Source organism: Solanum verrucosum, unplaced genomic scaffold, assembly GCF_900185275.1.
Source record: "Solanum verrucosum unplaced genomic scaffold, falcon-dt-bn FXZP01000145.1, whole genome shotgun sequence".
Lineage (NCBI taxonomy): Eukaryota > Viridiplantae > Streptophyta > Magnoliopsida > Solanales > Solanaceae > Solanum > Solanum verrucosum.
This window is the reverse complement of record NW_026020698.1, coordinates 534,145-554,115: the sequence shown is the minus strand read 5'-3', so window position 1 is coordinate 554,115 and position 19,971 is coordinate 534,145.

Below are 19,971 nucleotides of genomic sequence, written 5' to 3'. Positions count from 1 at the left end.
CATGTAGCATGTATAATTATATAACAACCCGTCTATGGAAACTAAGAGACATCATATAGAACCACTCTACCATAATAAGGGCAAATGCATTATCTTAAGCGTCAAGTCACAGATGGAATAGTTCTACTCATATTCCTTACTCACCTCAAAGCAGATACAATTGATTTCCCCATCTACTCTTTTCAATCTCCTAAGAATTCTTATAGGTATTCTGCTATTGGGACTTGGCTTCCATCTAGGTCAGTATAAATACTACAGTCAAGATAGAAAAAGAAAATCCTCAATAGTTCATCTTTTAGAGTAGAAGGCCGAAGTCAACTTTGCCTTCATTACTAGCTTGTGCTATATCACGCTCAATGCCTGGTGCTCTTTGAAGGTCTTAATAGAAAATAAATAGTGAATCTTGAATGCACCATAAAACATGAAATCTAATAACATGTAAATGTCAGGTACCTATAAAGTTGTATCATGATTCATAACATCTTAGAGTTAGCCGCTTTGGGCTTGACTAGATAGGTCTGGCCATACTAATAGATTTCCTCTGACTCTTTTCCCATGCAAGATAGCAAATAAGAACAACTAACATATGACCAATTTTTCCTCTCCCTTAACTGAACTATGGCTGATGAATTACTGCAGGCATATATTAAATGAACCCTGTAGTAGCTCTATTCAATTTGATAGAAGTCTATACATGTGTATAAAGATCTACTTCTCTTTTGTACTAATGACGTGGATGAACTAGGCTCATCAATCTTCTATCTAGGTACCCTTTCTATTCACCTCTTTTTCTTTGTTGTTATCAAGATCAAATATCAAGACTTGAATCAATACTAAATTGACTTCTTTGTCTAACAAAGGTTCACAAAGTTGTTCCCAGGTGCGCCATTATAATTCGTTCGGCCCGTGTCATTCAAGCTTCATTCTCACATGCTTCCTATCTAACAAGTACCTTTTAATCAAAACTAGTAGCTTCATGTACTCTAATCCACCATGTACAACCGACTAATCACAACTTAGGTCTAGACAATCAATTTTCCTTTTGTTAACCTTACCCTTTAGTCACATACTAATCCTTTATAGTCAACATATGGATCAAAATAGGAACTACCATACATATATCATTTGCAGCAATTGACACACTTATCCCTAAGTTTTATGACCATAAAAAGAATACAAATGTTATTAGTACTTATTTGGGGTGGTTGGAACATACCATATAAAAAGCCAACTATTAACATATTTGGGATGATATATGGTGAGAATTTAGGCCTTGTCAGCCAATTAGGGGTATCTCTAGTAACACTATTGCACTGATACATTTAGCTATCAGATTGTCTCACTGCCTTCTTCCGACTAAAAGAAACTGTTTCAACAACATCAATTTCGAGTACATGTGTAATGCCGAAAATTCTATGTATAGCACAGGCTAAGAACGAGTGTCCTCTATAGGAATATATCCTATAAATATGGAGGAAATATAGAACTCAAGAGTTGGTTACATCCTCCTAAGAAGATGTGCTTGGAAAAGCTACAGCTCATATATGTAACTAGGTAACCCATCATTTTTTAAACATATGGATAACCATACTATATCTTTCTCAATTGAACCAAAGTGATACAAATGGAAAAAATGCAACTTAAAATGCAAATAACATAAAAGTCTTTACATACCTCATGGAGTGGCACGGTCGAATAAAATAAGCTCAATCTAGTCTAAATTTTGATAACTTCAGATCCTTTTCTATAGGTTGCATATTGAAATTTTAGCTACCGTTAACCTTAACAATCATACGCATAATATGAATAGCATGATCAAGTACAAGTGAAAATTGACTTCTTAACTTCACTCTATCGCACGATCTGGATTATGAAGGAAGGTAACATTTCCTAAATGTCCAAGCAGCCCCCTAATTATAATTGTGGTGTGCAACAAATTCACAAGTAAGGCTCTACTAGATATGGCTTTGTAGACTCCCATGAACGAACCGCTCTGATACCACTTTTGTCACACCCCAACCCTAGGTAATGTAGACAAGTACCATATAAACACATGTTTTACAAGTGACCTATGATGAGAAAGTAAACTACTATGCAGATAGATTTACTAATGAGAATCTTCATATACAACAATGTTGACTAGCTGAATCGATACATGTAACAAGTGAAACTATGAATACAAATGATAGCTTTACAATGTCCACAAAGCCTCTACTGGAATCCATGACTATACCATTATACAGATTGCCACTTAGATTCTTTAATATTTTAGATTATTGTTTTAATGCTCATAACTCTTTTGAGATTGCTCGTTTGATGATCATAACTCTTTTGAGATTGTTGTTTTGGTAGTCATAATCATTGTTGAGATTTGGAACTATGGACCAGTAGTAGAGGACATATGAATATGGACTTACGATAATAACAATGACATGGGAAGCAAATGTAACATGAACGTGTAATACTTAGGAGCTTATATGACTCAGTAAGCATTTTGACATCTCAAATTGAAGCACATATCAAGTGAAGACATTTAACATTCAGCCAAGAAGTTTGAACTCTATATGGTAGCCAAATACTCACTAACTAATATCAAATACAAGGTATACATGAATGTGGAACCAAGGGAGAAAGTGTGCAGATTCAACTTAAGGACGAATACATATTTCAAGCAAGTACATATAAAATGTACAATAGAGAAAGTACAGATCTTGTGAAACATTATAGTCTAACACATTGGGAGTAATAACCAATAAAGGGAACATATGATCATGTGCAAAGATGACATATATGATGGAATAGACAATTGAAGCAAGTTGGCAAGATATGGGCAGATCGTATATCCAACACATGTACATATGTACCATGTGTAATCTAGGATCATTTTGATTTGTATAAGGGGAATACGTGCCAAGGATACTTTGACAATGAAACAAGTTTAAACCTTGCATGCACTATACTTGGCAGAGTAAGCATGTACATTTAGTAATAAACTCATATTAGAGTACTCACTTTGATGCTCTAGGGAGTAGGAACTGCAACTATGGATCAGTCACTACCAAGGGCACTTAGAAAGCTTACATTGTAATACAAGTGTTGGATTCATGCCAAAGAAATTGGAAATCGAATAGCCTTACATACCTCAATTCCCAATCGTATAGCTTACGAAGTCTCAACCTGTCCTTTAACATCATAGTCTTCATCTACAACAACCAATCACTAAGGCTAATATTAGCAGCTTACCAATCAACTCGGGATATTTCAACTCATCAAAACAGTAGCGAGGCAGCCATCCCATAATCCTTCTAATTGATTGTTTTTCTTCACAAATTCTGTCCATTATAGCTATTTACATGAAACAACCTTCGAAACGGGCAGTGAGATTACCAAAACTTTAATTTAATGGTGCATCACCATAGCTTGAAAATATCCCCCCTACAGCTTTCCGCAATCATTCTCTAAGTACATCCATGACCTCCCATAACCAAATCAACACAACAACAATCCTCAACACTTAAAAATAATCAAAAAGACTTGAATTTATGGTTTTCAATCACCATCCCATGAGTTGCAATAAACAAGTAAGTCTAGAATTCTCAAATAAACTAATAATTATAGGTTGTGGCACTGCCCTTACCTTGGTTATCTAAATCTATTATTCTCCTTCAATTACTGTTTTTGTAACCTTCTTTTAATCTTTGGAAGAGAGTAGCAGAACCTTGGTTGGCAACACATATAGCTATCTCTAGTTCACTCCCCTTGAAGCATTGTCCAATATACTTGAAACAATAGAGGAGAGAAGGTGATCTTGTGGCTGCTTTGGAAGAAACAAGATGAAAAATAATTAGAACCCTAATGGGAATATTGGGTAGCTGTTTCATCTTGAGAGAGAGAACTATATGAACTTGAGAGCTTAAAATTTGGATAAGAGGAAAATGAGATATTTGTATCAGATTTTTTGCCTTAATAGGTTCTTTTTTTCCACCTTTCTTGTACTTCATTTGCAGCCAACATGTGTCTTTAATTTAGTCCACACATTTAAGTAGGTGATGCACCTACTTTTCCATTCAAATTATTTCCTGTGGGCTTGGAAAGATTGGGCCTTGGTTGTCCATTTATTCTTCTATTCAACTTGGGCCAGATTAATGTAAGTGGGTGTAGTGTACTTGGCCCAATAACATGGTCAAAAGAGTCTTAGTAGGTGATGCACCTACTTGGTCCTTTGGGCTGCTAAATAAGTCAAAGTAGGTGATGCACCTACTTGTCACCTACTTGTCACCTACTACCTTAGTTAAGTCAAGCAAGAACCTCAATATTTTATTCCATTTCTAGTCCTTAATACCTTTAACTGAACTTAAAACTTATATACACTATGTCACTTTAAACTTTAGACTCAAATACCACCTTATGATCTCAAGTTTAAATACTTCCATCGACGTTAACTTAATCGGGTCGCATCAAAATCCACAGATAGTTCACTTTAAACTTATTCTATTGTCACTAGTCGCATAGGAAACCGAGTCCATAACTATAACACAAGGCAATTTATAAGCATCATATAAATAGAACTAATACACGTAGAATATGGGGTGTTACAACAACCCAGCAACAAACAAACTCATTGTACTCCTCATATCCGCAACCATCTCCTGTGCACAATGGGATAGTTGGGTGAACCTCAACCCATACTCATGAACACTTAGTGAATCTTGCTTAAGAGTGAGAAACTCGTGTACCTTGGCTTCTCTTAGTTCTCGGGGAAAGAAACGCCTCAAGAAGGCTTCCTCAAAACAAGCCCAACTCGCAGGTGGTGCTCCCTCAACTCTACCCTTCTTCCACTAGTCAAACCAAGTCCTAACAACATTCTTCAGTTGATATGCAACTATTTCTACTTGCTCAGCATCGGCAACGTGCATAACTTCAAATACCTTCTTCATTTCCTCAACAAAACTCTTCGGATCGTCAATAGTGCTTGAACCAGTCAAAGTTGGAGGATTCATCCTCAAGAACTCTCGGATCTTCGAAGTATCAGTCACTTCCTATCTAGATCCTCTTTGTTGCCCAACCTGGTTAGTCACAGCTTGGCTTAACATTCGAATCGCTTCCCTGAACTCAGCATTCGTGACTTCTTCTTGGGGTTGCACTTTAGGTGCATTAGGTACCCCTTGTTCCTCAATGTTCCTCCAAGCAGGACAACCTTAGATAGCTCTTCGTGAAGGCATGATTAACTAAAAGACACGCACAAACACGAATAAGGAGAAATTTTTTAGAGATCAAACTCTAAGGCACGAAATGAGTTTGAAAGAAGTGAGGTAATTTCCTAAGTGTTATAGCCTTCTAATTATAGATGTGGCATGCTTCACACCAATAACTAGGACTCTACCGACATGGCTTCATAGACTCCCTAGGACTCTTGAACTCTGCACTCTGATACTATGTTTGTCACACCCCGAGCCTACACCCTGGGCGGGACTGGCACTCGAGAACCATTGCTGGCCCCAAGAGGACCCTTGTCCTGGCTTACTTACTCAGCGGAAGACTTAAACATAAAGAATAGTCTCAAAATATAACTCATGCAATAACATAAAAGATAATAACTTAGACAAAATGGTGACTCAAATCTTAACGTATACAACTGAAAATGGAAAGACTAAAAAACTATAACTACTCGTCTATGATGCCTCTAAAACAAAGAAGGATGTCGGGACAAGACCGCCGATCATCCTAACAACTGAAATACTAGAAAGCAAAGTAAAAGGAGTCCTCCGGAAGCAAGGAGGCTCACCAACTGAGTCTGAGTGCTCAACTGGATCAAAGAGGCACTGGATGTTGATCATGGTTACCTGTGTCTGCATCATTAAACGATGCAGGCCAAATGGCATTAGTACATTGAATGTACGAGTATGCGAGGGGAACACTACATATTTTCACTCTTGGGAATACTTAGTTCCCGTATAATCTGTAAAGAAATGAACTTTACCTTTACTCTTTACTCAACTCAAACTTAAGTCTTAAATTGACGTTAAAACATTTGTAGAAGACTGTTGGATAACTCTATGAACTTCTCTTGCCTTGATTCTTAACTTCTTAACTTGAATCTTAACTTTCCTTAAATTGAATTATGGATTCAAGATTCATGATCTCATGTCTATGGATGATTTCATGATGTTTAGACGTACCTTAGAGTAATGGAATCAACTAGGAAACATAGGTACGTTGCTAAGGAACTAATACGGAAAAAAGAGGGAAGAATGGGAAGAACTGGCGTCCCTGGCGCTCTGAGAGACGCGGGGTGCCAGCCCTTGAATTTTAGGGGCTGGGTTAGGGTGCTTTTGCTGGCGAGGCACCCCAGAGCCCAAATTTCAGAGATTCTTTTGGGGCGCTCTGGCTGGGGCGGTGCCCCATGCCCCTGCCCAGGTGCACTCCGACTCTTCTCCTTCGTTTTTCAACTCCAAACCCCCTATTTCAACTTGGTTCTTTGCCCAAACACTTAAGAACAACTAAATCATCAATATATGCAAGATCCAACTCAAAATCACACCTAATTACATGAATCAATCTGAAGAAACTTCAACAACAAGAACCCACAAGACTTCAAACGAATTAACATCAAGAACTCATAGGATTTGCTTTCAAAACTCTACAACTTTGCTGAATTGAATCATGATTAGTGCGTGGGTGAACTAACCAAAAGCTATGTGATCTCACATACCTCGTAGGGATCACCCCTTGACGAAATCCACAAGCGATTCTTGAAGAACTTGATGATTCTTGCTCCTTCTCCTCTTTTCTCTTTTCTCCAAGCCGTAGCGTGAATTTCCAATTGACTAAACTGATCTAATTCTAATTAGACCCCAAATAAACCCCTAAAAACTAAATAAAATAATTTGGTAAGGAAAAGACCAAACTACCCTTTCAAAATCCGGATTAGACTTTCCTTTTTTGAACAATCCAACTTCCAATGGGCATATCTTACTTATACAAACTCGGAATCGTGCAAACTCAGCGGCGTTAGAAAGATAATTCCAAGATCTTTCCTACGGTATCTAGAAGCACAACTAACTCATCATGAACTAGAAGTTATGGTCGTTTGAAGTTGACCAAACACTCAAGCTTAACATAACTTGAGCAAATTTTCGGATTTCTCATTCTTTCCTAAAATAACTATTTCCAATTATAGCTCTTTCTAGTTCTTTCAAATAGCGAGATGTTACATAAAATGTATGTAGTCTTTTTTTTCAAATCTTACCCAACAATTTTTAACCAATTTGATGAACATGTGACACTATTACCATAACCAGAGCAAAACAGTTGGAACCACATGTCTCTGAACCTAATTTTCCACTCTATCTGAAGGTACATCTTTGAGACCCTCACAATCAGATTAAAAGTCATTGTCCTCTCCTCTTTCTGAAAGCTAAACTATATCCCATTAATTATTTTCATTTCTGACTTTAGCTCCTTTAATTTATTCAAACAGTGTTTCAACACATCTTACAATTTTTCATATTACCAGGCTACTCACCAAATAGTAGCAAACCATAATCTTTGATACTCGTAAGACATCATTACAATACAAAAATTCGTTTAATCAATAATCCTTATCATATAGTTGCATCTCAATCACAATCCATCACAAACTCTTATTACCATTATGCCCAGTTAGCCTTTGCCATCACCACAAAGTCACCCTTGTCATCGACATGGAATGTCAAACCCAACTATACCAATCAAATTCAAAGGACTAACTTAATTTTATGCGCACTTTCTTACTAAAATTCTCAATTGTCTTTTCACAAGTATACTCTTTAGGACTTCCTTTACCCATAAGCTTGTCATTTCAATATCAATCCACTTTCTTGGACCTTACAATGAAATCACCAGTCCTCATTTAAAACCTTCGGGATACATGTCACAACCTAAATGCATTAATACCGTACCAATGATACACTACTAAAACCTTTACACTACTAAAACCTTTCTTATAAACAATGCTTAACCCATGTGTCTAGTGACAAACTTGTTGGTTTCTCAAATATAAATGCAACACCGAATCTCATTATATGAGCATTTGATACAACATATAATTCTTTAATTAGTTAGTATTCACACTTGACAATCAACGTATCCATTTTCATATACCACTAGTGCCACACTTTGAAAGTCCGTTAGATCCACCACTAGAACACATCATACATATCGAGAAGATCGTACCCAAATAGCCTGCACATTTCTATCCATTGAATAACTATAAAATATTACCAAATCCACTTCGTATCTAGGCCAAGTGATATACATTATTTCGTAGATCAGATAGTAGAAGTAAAACACTCCATAACTCTAACCAAGTAAGCATCGATCATATTGTAATAGTCGTATAATGACCATTTTTAAAAATATACCCTCAATCTATAAAATCATAATAGAGATTCTGACCTCAGTTAATACAACATCATTCTCATCATACACTAAACAACCCATACCTATACAACATTATTAACTATAATTTCCAAGGTCACACTGTTCATTACCTATCCATCCTTTTAATTATTCCACTTTCAATTATCGAACTAATCAAGATAGTGCCTATACCACACAAGTACTATTCCTTCTTTTGGAGTAACTAACCAAAAAAAAAGAACCACGTTCATAAAATCCCCCAAACTATCGTTCAACATCATAATCAAATATCCTCAACGTGCTTCATCAGGCCATCACCTAACTTAACCCCTCTGAATCGCTAAACATTCCAAATCTGACCAGACATTCTTTCCATAAGTCTATTACTTTCAATCAAATTTGACCTCCAAGTAATACACAACATTAACTACTCACATGAAAGAACCACGCACGAGTCATCACTATAATAGGGAGAGTGGAATGAAGTGATAGGGAATCAGATCGGACCAAGGATGCACGATGGAGATTCAAGAAGTGAAGATTTTTTTCTAAAGTCATTATAGCCTCTCGAAGATAAGTACACACGTCTCCGTACCAATCCTCGAGACTCTACTTAGACTCGGCTTGTACACATGTAAGACCTATGAACCTGGGGCTCTGATACCATTTTGTCATAACCTAAAATGGACATGATGACACTCGTCTTATACCCACAAGATAAGTCAACCTAAACCTCAATCATTGCGATAAAGTGCAAAAATAAACAATAAATAAAAGTCTAATACTTTAATATAATGTAGAAATTCATAATCGACTCGAAAATACCCCTAAAATCTGGTTGTCACGTGTAGAAGCCTCTAAAGTGTTAAATTGATTCAAAAGAAAAATACGGTCACGAATGACATTGTTTCTAGAGTAGAACAAGATCATAAATATGAGTAAGAAGGTTCACTAAGATGAAAAATAGCTACCTTACAAATCTCCATAGGAAGCCTCAGAAAAGAAGATAATAGAAAGTATCACAAAGATCCGGGTTCATAACCTACAAAAATGTAGAAGCAAGGGGTGAGTACAAAGTCACACGATACTCATCAAGTAAACTCCTAAACACAAGGTAAGGGAATAGAATACGGGTACTCCTTACCATCCCAACCGAACCTCCACAACTACAACCTGCATAAAACCAGCCCAACCTAACAGTTCACAGTTAACAAACACACAACTCAACAACAATACTCTAACAATTACATATCCGCAACAACAAACTCAATATTCATCAATCACAACTTCAACATAAAGGCACTCACAAGATCAACAACACACAAGATCAAGTTCATCAATGATAAAAATGTGCAATGCAATAAAATGCAATATCAAGTATAATGATGCATGTCTAACCTAACGATACACACCAGTTGTCTCTAAGTCCGGGACCCATGGGGGACATATCTATCCATGCATCTGTCGCGGCGCGCGACACGTCCCTCGATAATAGAATTTATCCCGTTGTGATACGTCCCTCAAAATATAGTATTCGTCGCGGCGCGTGACACGTCCTTCGAAATGGTACATCCTCTTTAATTTCTTACTCTTTCTCAATTCACATAACACTTGTCACAATCATGTCTCAGAACAATGCAAATGATATGTTCACACAAATAATGAGGAGATGACCATCTAAATATAATAATAAAGCTGAATATGAAAATGATGATGTGGCGCTCTCTAAAGGCTTGAATCTTATTTATCTTTTTTGTGTTTTTTTTGGGCATTTTTAATTTTAAAATACATAAAATTTTACTTCAATATTCTACCAAACATTAAAGTGCCATTTTTTTATTTCTGTCGTCATTAAGGCTATTAATATCTTTTTCTAAAATGGAGATTTACAAAATGTGGAAAGTCGCCATATTTACTTTGTTTCATTAATAATGTTACTCTTCCCTTTTTTATAATATATTTCTTGTTTTCGTCTTTTACGCTTTATTTATAGTATTTATATCATTTCCTTAAATCACTCCGTTTCCTTTATTTTGTTTATAATGTTTATTGTGTTATTTTCTTAAATCGCTTCATTTTTTTGTTATATTTTTATTTATTCAATGTAAGAAATATATATATTTATATAGTATAAAGTTAATTCTTTTATCTTCTTCATATGTGTTTTTTCCCTTTATTTATTTTTAATGTATTACCTCCATAACTATATCTATTAAATTTCCTCTCTTAATAATATCATTAACTCCATGATTTTTAAGTTTTTATATTCATAACCTCCAACTATTAAATTATATAATTTAAGATACCTTATGATATTTCTTCATTTTTTGTCTATATAAATTCACAATTTAATGTTTCATGAAATCCTAACTCGAAATTATTCTTTGTATTTCATTGTTTTTATATAATATTATTATACCATCAAATTCATGTTTTAGCTTAACACGATGAAGAAGTCTCTTGGATGTTGATTAGTTTGTCAAAGGAGGTGTCGGATAAGAGCTCAAAAAATTATGCACTAATTTTGTATTCTTATTTTCATCTATTTTCTTATGATTATGTTTCAAAGAACAATGTGTGTGTTTGTGTTCTCTCCATCTAACTTCTATAGTTTGGAATTTAATAAAAAAAAAATTATCATTGTAAGCATGTATTTTTATTTAGATGCCAATTAGTTATTGTAACTTTGTGGGGAATAATACTAACTACTAACCAAGGTTCAAGAATACTATTGTACGGTGAACTATTTGTGTTTTCTTTAAAGATTCCTCCATCTTTGATAGTATAAATTCATAAATTTTTATTTCATGAAACCCTTTGTCAAGATTATCCTTTTTATTTCATATTTGAAGTAGTGTTTCCTTATGTTACTATTATATTATCAAATTCATGCTTATGCATAACTCTCTGCAAAGACTCTTGGATGTTTATGTAGTTAGCTAGAGAAAGTGTAGACAAGAGCTAAGAAATTGTGCATTGATTAATTAATATTTTTCCATGTATTTTCTTATGATTAAGGTCATAAGAAAGGTATGTGCATTGTGTTCTTTCTATGTAATTTCTTAAATTTGTTTTTTAATAATTTCTGAATTTTCGCAAGTTTATACCTTCATTATACACAAATTAGTTAACTTTGTCGGTAATATGCTAATTAGTAATTACTAATCAAGGTTCAAACACTACTATTAATAAAGATTAAATATACATTAAAAATTGAAATACAATTTTTTTTAATGATGTTTCGTATGATATGAAGAACCATTTATAATTTCCTTAAAGATTTGTTCTTTCTATTTTTGAATTTTTTTAAAAAAAAAGATAGAAAAAGAATTGACAAGGATAAATATATATATATATATATATATATATATATATAGTACTCTAATTTAGTATTTTTTATAATCAAGAATCATTCATAAATAGAATAGAGGAAGGAAAAGAGAGAGAAAAAATAAATAAAAATGTATAGACAAATATTACTACAATAAATGGTAGAGATAAAAATAAAAATATGTATACTTATAATGAATGGATAAAATATCAAAACGAAAATGTTTCTAATTTATTTTTCTCCTTAAGAAACTTTGCATAAAATTAAGATACATCTCCTCTTCTTTCGCCTTATATTTTACCTAAAATAAATACTAAATAGTCAACTAGAAAATCTTTATAGAGAGACAAAAGAAATTAAGAAAGAACTAGGTAAACTTAAAGACTTAACCCTTTCATGAACAATCTCTTTTACCAAGAAGTCCTTAGAAAAACAGCACAATTTCAAGCTAACCCTGAAGGTTTATCATATTATATTCCACCAGGTAAAACAGACTCTATAAGCGTAAAACAAAACAATTTGATAATATTTGCTTTATTAGAATTAAATAAAAACCTAGAAGACCAAATAACAGAAATAAATAAAAAACTAGATAGTTTATTGAAAAATAAAATCCCTACTAAAAAAGGTAAGAAAGAAAACGATATACAAGACTTAATAGAACAGCTCAAGAGAATTGAATTAACTCCTCAAGAGGATAGACCTAAAAGAAAAGATAAAACATGGACCTTTTTTCAAACAGGAATAGAAATTCCCAAGAAAGACATAGGACCAGTTTATCTCAAGATCGACTAGGAAACAATATGTTAGCTCGAATAATGAATAACTCATCTAAACCTAGTAGTAGTCATCAGCTGGATAAATTAATAGATGTAGATAGAGACATAGAAATTTTCAAACAAAATAAATTAAAGTTGTTAAATCCACAAGTCCTCTATAATACAGGTTTTTTTCTCATCAACAACACATCTATACATACATTATAGAGAAGAACAGTTAAGTGTATCAGAAAATGATAGTGAAAGTATAAATTTAATTAGTAAAGAATCTATACAAGATATACAGAAAAGACGAATGAATCTCATGCACATGGGATTGTTGGTGATTGGGCTTAAAGGATTAACTAGAAAAAATTTGGGTACCAAAGTACTAATTACTTTATATGATAGCAGATGGTCAAAATCTAAAAGATCAATAATAGGTTTAACCGAAGTAGACATGAGTAACAATGGAGGAATATTTTACTGTAGTCCAGATTTCATGATAAATTCAAAAGAATTTGGTAAGTACATAAAAATAGGCATACAGACCAAAGGGTATGAAGAAATGAACTGTGGAAATAATATTTTAGTTTGTGTTGGCTTTATAGGAAAATTAGCCACCAACAGCAGTTCAAGGTTTAAAATAAAGATAGACGATGCAGTAGGTATAATGGGAAATAAAGGAATCAAATTAATGAACCCTTTAAAAATAAATTCAGAGGAATATGCAGGTAGAGAATGGAATTTAGAAAAATTCTGTAAAAAAGAAGTATTACGACCCAACGACCACCTCCCATACACTAATACTAAAGGAGAGACATCAATTAGACTCACCGATTATAAATATACAGATCAAAAATAAATAGAGGAAGATTTAGAAGATAATGAATCAACCATCAATATGGAAGGTATGAATATTCAAAATATAAATGAAGAAGACTACGAAGTAGACTTATCAATAGCAAAGGCTAAAGAATTACATCAAGAAAATAAAACAACTTTGTTTAAATGTAAAGGTTGTAAAGTGGGAAAAATAGATATCTCTACAATAGAACAACATTTTAGAGAATGCAAATTTAGAATAGATAATTATGGATATAGACAAAAAGAAAATATCCAAGAAGAAAGCGATGACGAGACAACCCGCAGTCTAAAAGAATTCATGGAAACCGCTTCTTCTAGTTCAAGTCCCTTTCAAACGACAACCCCCATAATACCAGTAGAATATACTATAGGTAATTTACCACGTCATCGGGGATATAGGCAAGACCCGGCAACAGAACCAGAAATGGTTAGACCAATAGGAATAAGAATGCCAATAGAAGGCCCTATCAAGCTTCAAGATGGAGGAGATAGGGGTAAGATATTAAATATAGCAGCTCATGATCCTCAATTGTGGAACTCAGTAATAGACGTATGGAAAGGAATAGTAGTAGCAGATTACATACATCATTATAGTGAAACGGATGCAGAAACTATGTATAGATACATGGAAACCTTTTTAGGAGAATCAATCAAAGGAGTGTGGGAAGCATACAAGGTAACTTACCCTCAAGAATTCCAAGAACTAGTAAATATGGGACCAAATCCGTATAACTTCACTACTAAAATACACAGCCTAATAACGGGAGAAGACCCAAATAGCGGTTTAGTAGTCTTACAAAAAAATGTATTAATAAAACTAGAACAACTTAGCATTACAAATTGGAGTCATATAAAAAACTTTTTGAAAGACTATTTTTACTTATGCGCTATAAGCGGCAATGCATTTGATCAAAGCTTGGGAAAAAAGCTTTTTAACAAACTCCCTGGAGCCTTAGTAAGAGAAATAGAAGAAAGATGGGAAAAAAGAGAAGGAGTTATGCAAAATCCAAATGCTAATTGGTCTATTGGACACAAAATACAGCATGTTATGGAAATACTACAAGAAAAGTGTACAAATATACAAATACAAAAACAATTAAAGAAAAATGAGACTGGTTTTTGTATAAATATATACACAACGCAAAGTTATGATCAAGGTACACCAAATAAGAAATACAGTAAGAAATATCAAAATAACCAAGACTACAGACCAAGAAAAAAGTATTATCTAAGGAAATTTACGGCAAAAAAGCCTTATCTAAATAAAGATAGACATGTGAGAAAACATAATAATAATAGAATCTATAAAAATAGACTATCTTGTTTTACATACGGAAGTGAAGAACATCTAGCTAATACTTGTCCAGGAAGAAATAATAGTAGAACAAGAAACGCCCAACTTATAGAATATTTCCAAGAAACCTTGATAAATGTTGATGAATACATGTTAGATAACGAAAGTATATATTCAGTAATAAGTATAGATGCTTTAGAAGGAAGACAACGCGACTCGTCTGATTCAGAAGAAGAAACTTTAATAAACGAAATAGGATTAGAAAAATTGGACTTGAATATCAAGGATTTTACATTTGTCAATATACATTGCGATCACCAATTTTCCAAAGGAAAAGGTTTAGATAGCCAAAAATGCTTTAATTGTACAAGATATCCCAGTAAAGACAGAAGAGCTAAATGTACGAATTCCTATATAGAAGGATGCCTCATGTGCATCGATAAAATATTTAACATTAAAGTTATAGACCAGACAATAAGTATAAAAGAAAAAACATTAATGTCTCTAGAAAAAAGGATTGATAGTTTAGAAGATAGAATAAATAAATTAGAAAAAGGAAAAGAAAAGGTAGAAGAAGAGGTAGAAGAAAAAGAAGAAATTGAGCTCTTAAATGAAAAAGAGGACTACAAATCGTTTGAAGGATTAATTTGTAATGAAGACAAGAAGATCAATACTATCAAAATATTAACAAGAATAAGAATTCAAAATTATGAAATAGAAACTTTAGCTCTAGTAGACTCGGGATGTACAAAAAGTATAATAAATAGAAATATCTTGCCTTCAGAAATAATAAAGGAATTTCCCGAACCACAAAGCGCCATGCAAATGGACGGATCTTCAAATATATATAAACATTATGTTAGTAATGCTCAAATAAGTTTTTTAAACACATGTGCAGACTTCTATAAACCCATTATAAATTAGAAAAAATATGGGTTAGAGATTTAAATATTAGGATAGACTTTGTTTTAGGCTTAGATTTCTTATTACATAATAACAGAAGTTGTCTCCTTACTAGAGACGGAGTAATATTTTCTAAAAATATGACTCAAACCTCCATAACAACAGAACTTGTTCCTACAAAATCAAGGTATGTTAAAAATACTAATAATACAAATACACTAAAATGCAATAAAGGGAAAGAATGTAACTGTACTAAAATACATGTTGAAGAGGAAGTCATTAAACAAATTGAATTATTAGAATTAAGTTTATCTGATATACAAATAGAGAAAAGTTATGACTTAATAGAGATAAATGCTAAACTTTATAATTTTAAGAAAGGATTACAACATATAGGAGTCATAAAAAACCAGAAAGACCTAGATGAAGTAATTTTCATCTTAGATAAACTAGAAATAATTGGAGAAAGACCCCTGAAGCACTGGGAAGCCAATCATATAACCTGCAGACTTGATATTATTAACCCGGAGTATACTGTTAAAACTGCTTCAATAGAATCCACGAATGAAGACCTGAGAGAATTTGAAGATCAAATAAAAGAATTATTAAATTTAGGGGTAATAAGGAGGTCGACTTCAAAACATCGGTCAACCGCATTCATGGTGAGAAATCATAATGAAATACTAAGAGGAAAAGCTAGAATGGTAATAAACTACAAAAGACTTAATGACAATACAAGAATGGATGGATATAAATTGCCAGATAAATCAGAATTAATAAATCGAATACAAGGAAGAAATTTTTTTAGTAAGTTTGACTGTAAATCTGGATATTGGCAAGTTAAAATGCATGAAGATAGCATCGAATGGATAGCGTTTACTTGCCCAGAAGGCCATTTCGAATGGCTGGTGATGCGTTTCGGTTTGAAAACAGCCCCTCCGATCTTTCAAAGAAAGATGGATAATATATTTAGAGACTATAAAAAGTTTATTTTAGTTTATGTAGACGATATTTTAGTATTTAGTAACAATACCAATGAACATCTAGGACATTTACAAACAGTGTTTAAACTGTTCGTAGACAATGGAATTATAATTAGTAAAAAGAAAATGGAACTATGTAAGACTCTTATAAAATTCTTAGGGGTAGAAATTGGAAATGGAAAAATAAAATTACCACCCCATATAGCAAAGAAGGTCCTTGACATGCCTGATAAATTAGACAACACTAAAGACTTACAAAAATTTCTAGGAATATTAAACTATGCGCGAAGTTTCATCAAAGATCTAAGGAAAGTCGCTGGACCCCTATACTCTAAAACAGGAATTAATGGGCAAAAGACTTTTAATATAGAAGACATAAAATTAGTACAAAAACTCAAACAAATGGTTAAAAACATACCAAATTTAGCCCTCCCACTAAAAATAATAATTTGCCATTTGGGTTATTTACAAATATCCAAAAGAAAAAACTATTTTTAAAATTACCTCAACTATTGTTTCTTTTTAATTTATTTAAAATTAAATTTTGTAAAAACTGACAATCTCAACAATATGTCAGTTTTGCCTCTATAATCGGTTACTTCTTTAATTTATTTATTTTTACTTTCACTTTATATATATATATATATATATATATATATATATGGTTGTATTTATTAAAATTATTTTTACCTTAAATCAATTTTCTATCATATTGTAAGACAATTTTAATACGGAAAAAAATATTTTGTAAAATCTTTTGGTTTTGAATAAAATATATAAAGAAAATGTATCAACATACCATCTAATCTTATGATATCAAATTTTTCTTATGGAATGTTAGAATTAATAAATTACTAACATGATTTTTTATTCAAACGATATGAAAAGAATAAAGCACAAACAAATAAAATATATTTGAAGTATTTGATATGTGATCAAAGATAAGATGATCATAAAATTAATAGTATCCTTACAAAGAATTCAACCTATTATATTATAAAACTAAAAGCGTAGCTGATACAGTTATAGATATAATATTTTAATACGATAAAATAAATTGTGTACTAATAATATTAATTCAATGTGCTCAAATAAATAAGTTAATAATTTGTATTATTATTATTATAACAAATTAAATATATTATTAAGTGCATAATATATTTTATTAATTATCTTTAATTATAAAATTATTACATTTTAAATCATCCACGCAACGCGCGGGCACGTATACTAGTATTCAAACAAACGGATAGTTCTTCCCCAATCAACGTAACTGTTTTCCAAAAATTTCTTTATCCTTCTTAAAAGAAGGCACAAATTTATGATCATAATCAAGTCAAGAAAAAATGATCGAGAAAAATCAAGAGAAGTTGAACAATTAAGTGAGCAATTCATATCTCAAGAAAGAGGAGTTCGTTGGAAACTATGGTACTGAACGGACTTTGTGGTAATTATGGGAAAATCTCACTTTTTTGTTTTTTGAGGCCTATGTGTTTTTCTTCCTATTTTGTTAGGAAATATGTTGTTTTTTATGTACTAAATAGAGGATTAAAAAATGATAAATAAATTATGAAAGAAATTGAAAACTCTCAAAAATGAATGAATGTATTTTTATTTTTTTAATTATGTTGTGACTATGGATTATTTTTTTTATTTTTAATATTGAGTATGATAATAGTTAGATGTGAAATAATTTATCGCTAGGTTGAATATTTACAAGATTTTGCATATATGCTTGAAAGTTTTTTAAAGCAATCATTAATTCACGTAAGTTTTATCTTTTATTTTTTAAAAATGGAAGCAACCAAGAAAGTAAGTTTATTGATCAAAGCATAAAATCAAAAGACATCAATGAAGATAGTTTCATGAAATAACATTAGTGGCCTAGATAGTGACGATGAATCTCTCAGTGACATTGAAAAATTACATGAAGATCATCTCCATATTTCAATGTTAATCTTTAACTCTTTCAACGAGTAGAAAATTAGTCAAAAACTTTTAAAATTGAGCATTTTTTTTCCAGGAAAATCTATACATATAAGTATGTACATATTAGAAATTAAATATATTATATTTTAAATAATCTGAAAGTTAATTATATGTTTTATAAGCCCATTACTTTTTGTTTTATTTTTTAATTTTTAATACTTTTTTTATACTTATTCATATATATATGCAACTTCAGATTATGATCACTAATTTAATAATCACGTAAAATTAATTTTATATAATCTATTAATTAAAATTAAAATGCAATTTACAAATTTTAATCAATCTTTCTTAATCTGTATTTAAAAAATAGACGGAAAAAGAATGCTATATAAAAAAAATTATACAAAAAAAATAGTGAAAGCATATATAAAAGGTGTTATAATGAAGTTTATTAACATTATCTACTTCTACTAAATTACACGTAAAAAATATTAGAAAGAAAAAACTAAAAAAAATTCTAATCGCAGACGTTAAACTCTCTACTTCTAAAATTGTTTTAAAAAGATGTTATAATAAAGTTTATTAAAATTAGTTTATAAATAACTAAAAATTAAATAGTTTGAAATTGCAATTTAAGATTATAAAAATATAAATAAAAAAAGAAATAATTTAATTAAAATTTTTAAATTTGAACCATCTAACTGCACATATAAAAGGAGAAGAAAAAGTGCCACATGTCAGCACCACACTAAATCAGATTTTAAAAAAATTAAAATTAATTATGTGTATGTATTTATTATAAAAAAAAACACTCTACAGTTGTGGTCCTTTTTTTGTGGAAAGGTATATTTTTAATTTTAACCATCTTTCCACAATCTCCTCATATAAAGAAAAACAAATATAGATAATAATAATAATAATAGAATAATAATAATTATAAATAATAATAATCTATATATAGATATATTATTTATCTGTATATTATAAAAAATCATAAAAAAACTTACCACAAAGAAGAATTAAATTAAAATCTAAAAATTTTTTTTAAAAAAAATAAACCAGTAAAAACATAAATCTTCAAATATTGAAAATAAAACTAATAAATAAAAAGATAATTGTTATATATTTTTTAACACGTTTTGGACTCTTAAAAAATTTATAATGTTTATTGTCAGCACTACCAAAAAAAAAACAAAATTTGTAAATTATTAAAATTAATTGGAATTCTAAAAATAAAATAGAAATTTCAAACACTAAAAAGAAAATTAAAAATAAAAAAAATAAAAATTTCTAAAAAAACTCAACGTTGTGGTCCTTTTTTTTGGAAAGGTATTTTTAAAATTTGAACCAGCTAACTACACATTTTTATTTAATAATAATGAAAAATAAGAAATAAAAAAATATTTTAACTGCACATTAACTTCCCACTTCTATCCTAAATAAAAGGAGTGGTTAGTGATAAAATATTCAAACAAACGGATAATTCTTCACCAATGAACGTAA